The 4,667-nt window shown below is 38.9% G+C and overlaps 1 long non-coding RNA gene across 1 annotated transcript; it reads left to right on the plus strand.

Annotated features, from left to right (window-relative positions):
* Positions 1–1,713: 1,713 nt before the first annotated feature.
* LOC129050224 (uncharacterized) lies at positions 1,714–4,465 on the plus strand. Its single transcript, XR_008513826.1, has 2 exons — positions 1,714–1,860; positions 3,639–4,465. It is a non-coding gene; the product is annotated as an uncharacterized LOC129050224 (long non-coding RNA).
* The last annotated feature ends 202 nt before the right edge of the window (positions 4,466–4,667 follow it).

Below are 4,667 nucleotides of genomic sequence, written 5' to 3' on the forward strand. Positions count from 1 at the left end.
AAGTTTTGACAGGAGGGCCGAGAATAGCATTTAGTCTAGGGTTAACTTTTTCCCCATTACTGAGGTAGAATCTGTGACCACTAAACTGTGAACCCTTCCCTGCTCAGGCTGATCTCCAGGGTTGCTCTCTGTAATCCTTTCAGGGGCTTCTTTCTTCAGCCGTGGGTAGTTTTCTCTTATGCATGTGCTGATCTGTCCATAGCTGAAGACTTACAGGGACTTCCTTGAAGATCTCCAGAACTCTTTCTCTTTGCAGCTCTTTCTTCTCTGATACTATGTCTTGCAAACTCTAGCCATCTCTGTCTCTCAGACTTCCAGCTGAAGTCTTCTTAACCAGGGGAGACAAGCAGCCTCCAGCTGGGTTCCCCTGCCTGCACTCATGCCTGGAAACTGTCTTCTGGCTATACACTTTGGCAATGGTAGACTTCCCTTCATTCATTTCCCAGCTCTCATGAATCACTATACTTTGTTAGCTGATATCCAATGTTTTGAAAATAGTTGTTTTGTATATTTGGTGCAGATTTTAAGTTATATTGATGGAGAGTCTCTGACCCATTATTCCATCTCGCCTGGCAGCAGAAGTCTTCAGAGGTAATTAAGTGCCAAAGATTTAGTCTAATGTTGAATGTGGATGAAAAAGGAAGTACCATATTTTTATTTTAATGCAGTCATTCTTAAATGTTTTTATGCTGCAGATCCTCTGGCCATCTTGTGAAACCTATGGATTACTTTTGAGAATGTTTGGAAATGCACAAGGTAAAATACAGAGGACTACAGTGGAAATCATTATAGTGGATGTAGTTATTGGAATATTTTTCTAAGTGAATTTGTGCCATAGTAATAGATGTGTTTCTTAATTAATGCATTGAATAACAAGACCTAATAGTGGGTCTAATGAGTTCTGTAATTTTCAAGCAGTAATAAGCATAAGCATTATTTTGAGATATTTACAACAAGGTAATGTAATTTAAATATATCACTACTTCCCATTGCTGACAACGTCAGGGTACTATTGATGTTACTGTGGTTTGTTGCCAACATACGTTACAGAAGGTAATGCTAAATTACAGTCATAGGTTAATAAAAATAAACATCCAATTGCTCTTTCACCCAAGATCAAAGACCCCTGAATTCTGTCCACAGACCCCTGAGAAGTCCGTGGGTCCAGGATAAGAACCCCTATTAATGAATGGAAACTGGAGTGCCTGGGAGTTGTGAGTCTTACACAATTGGCTAAGCTTGTGAACTGACAATGATTTTGTCTGAATCTACCTTGAGAATGTGAGATGCCATGAGGATAGTTTTGGTGCGGGTTGGAGGGATAGCATTTACAGGACAACTGGGAGTGTCCTTTGTGCCAAGATGGGTCTCCCTACTGTGGTTCCCCTACCAAGCAAGTTTGCCCCCACTGCTGAGGAGTCCACCTGTCAAATGGCTTCTTGCCCAACTCCCAGCCTGAAGCTCAAGATTCATCACTCAAAACTGACAAATTGGGCAGGTCTGATGTTTATTTTTGCCTCTGGTCCTTTGGCCAGGCCACACACTCTTGGATTTCTGAATATGCAGTTCTGTTCCTAACCAGTGTGTCCCAACCAGAAAGTCACTGTAATTTTTGGTTTTGTTCCCAATCTCCCTCCAAATATCATTAGTCATATCCTCCTTCCCATTTCTGCCTTGAATAGGCAGTCATTATGATGAAGCCAGGCTTGTTTCAGAATTCCATGAGAACCACAGTATCAGGCTGTGACAACTCTGGGGCTGGAAATGGAAAAGGCTGTGATCTGGGGTTGGCTGGCACCATCCCCGTGAGTCATTATGGAAACACTGTCCCCGGATGCTGCTGAGAGGACTGGGTTGCTGGTGAGTCCATCTGTCAGATGAGATCCTGACCCCCTGACATCTTAAAACGTTCCATAATATGTGGGATGTTGGGCCTTCTGTCTGGTATCCTGGCTACATTAAAATTTGGGTTGTTTTATTCTATTTTTGGTTCTCTTGCAGTTTCCAATGTGTTAAAAAACAAAATACAATTTTTTTCAGATTACAAAAATAATACATATTCATTGTACAGAAATTGAAAAAGGCAGAAAAACATACAGAAGGAAATTCTACCACCCAGAGATAAGGATTTTTTAAGATGTTGCATTTGCTTTCAGATGCTATTTAGATTATAGTTTATAAAATACTTTTGTAAGCTGTGTGCTTTTTAAAACTCTAACAGTATAGCTCACACAGTCTGCCTTATAAAAAGCATAAAATTCTATCATTTTTTTCTCTGGAGGAGGCCTTATATAAGACCATCTAGTCTAACACACTCTTTGTAAAAATGAGGCAACTGTGATCCCAGGAGGTTAAGTAACTTGCTCAGGGCTCCCCAGCACATGAGCCAGAGTCAGGAATGGGAGTCTGGATCTTCGTCTCAGCATCCTGCTGCCTCGTGACCTGCCCATGTCCTGTCAGTGTTCATCTTCAGACAAGAGCTGAAGACACTCTGGCCTCTCTGCCTCTTGACCCGGAGGAAATGTAGATGAGTTCCCAGGCTTACTGAATAGGACATTTGCCCCTGCTTTAGACCTTGAGTTAGGGAACTATTTAACATCTTGGAAATTTTCATTCCCTAGGGGAAAGCTTAAAATTTGTGGAAAAACAAAAGGCTCTTTCCCATGCAAAAATTATTTTTGATTATCATTTGGAAAAGAAAAATAGGCTTTACTAACAACTTAATAACTTCACTAATATACCTGCCTTTAAACTTAAGAATGGTTATTTAGTAAAGTTTATAAACTCTACTAAAGTACGTACATGATAGTATGTATATTTTATAATATGTATATTTTATAATATGTATATTTCCAAGAAATGTGAATTCACCCCAGAAAGTAAGGAGGCTGCCTGTATGGTATGGGATGGGATGGGATGGGATGGGATGGGATGGCATGGCATGTTATGGTAATGGCATGCTATGGTATGATAATGGTATGGTGTGGTGTGGTATGGCATGGGATGGTATGGGATGGTAATGGTATGGTATGGTATAAAGTATAGTATAGCCTGGTGTATAGTGTAGTGTTGTTATATTGATAGTACAGCATAGTATAATATAGCAAAATGACTGTAATTCAGATTTAGGTGGTCTTGGATTTAAATCCTATCTCAGCACCTACCTGGCTGTGTAATCTTGGAAACTGAGCCTCTTTGAGCTTTATTTCATTATCTGTAAAATGAAAATAGTAATAACAATTATCCCAAGATACAGATACAATAAATAAAACAATGCATTCCCATTTCCTTTTTAGAAGAAAGTAGAGAAAAGGTAAGAAATGAATTTATGAACTGGTGATTGTAATATTTCTGAATTGCTGATTATGACAATTGCCTACTGCTCATCTGTATGACTGTGCCAAAGAGCTGTGATGAGAGGAACAGGGATAAGGCCTCCCCCTAAGTGTGGGTGCCAATTCCAAAAGAAGGAACCGCTGAGAGTCACACTAACCCCCCAACTGGTGAATATTTCACTCTTTATGATCTTCTCCTTCTATAATTTTTAATAAAATAAAAATCAAATCTACAAAAATTACAAAATCAAATATTTCAATTAAATTGAAATATTGAGTAACAGATAATAATCAATTTTTCAGAATACACAAGGACATGGACAACAGGATGTGTTAACTTCAAGGACAAAAAATAGGGTCAGACTTCAAGTAGAACATGGTTGAGTAAATCAACATCTTTCACCTTGTCCTCCAGAGAATCCTACAAAAGCAGCAAGGAGAATGAAAAGCACCCTACACACTCGACTTTCAGTGAAATCAAGATAGCTAGATATTATATGCAGACTCTAAAATATGTGCAAGGAATGTCAAGGCGGCTGATATTAAGCAAAAGCTATAAGAAGAATATAGAGAAAAAGGTTCAGAGAGCAGCTAGATGGCCCACGGTGGGGGTGGCGGTAGCAGAGTTGAAAGTGCCAATAAAAATAGGTAAGAGGCTCTACTTGACGTGTAAATATGTATCTCCTGTTTTCAGTAAAAAAAAAAAAAGCAAGAAGTATAGTAAGCAAAGCTGGGCAGCAGAAACACTCTTGGACATCATATGATACAAAAAAGCAAAAAAGGTGGAGCTGCTCAAAGAATCACAAAGATGCGCCTTATTTGCAAGAAACTGTCTGTCTCTGTGGTAGAGCAGAGAAGAAGAAATTCTATGAGTTGTAAAATTTAGAAGGTTATATTGTCGCCAGTCCACCTCTCCATACCACTCCCCTGCCAGAAACCTTTTGATCCAGGGAAACCCAAGTCATTCAAGATGAATTATTTTTAAAATGAACTACCCAAACACAAATTTAAAGATACCTGCTTTTATATCTTGCTGAAAAAATCAGCAAGATTTGCCAAGAAATAAAGAATACTTATCAGAAAAATATTGTCATCATGAAACCAATAAAATATTGTTCAATATGTTGCCATGAAATTTAAAGATTATTGAAGAAATTTCCTCTAAAAGTAAAACTACGAAGCAAAAATTAATATTAAAAAGCAAAAATATCAGCCGGGCATGGTGGCTCACACTGTAATCCTAGCAATTTGGGAGGCCGAGGCAGGTGGATCACCTGAGGTCAGGAGTTTGAGACCAGCCTGACCAACATGGAGAAACCCCATCTCTACTAA

The sequence above is a fragment of the Pongo abelii genome, chromosome 16, assembly GCF_028885655.2.
Source record: "Pongo abelii isolate AG06213 chromosome 16, NHGRI_mPonAbe1-v2.0_pri, whole genome shotgun sequence".
NCBI classification, from domain to species: Eukaryota; Metazoa; Chordata; class Mammalia; order Primates; family Hominidae; genus Pongo; species Pongo abelii.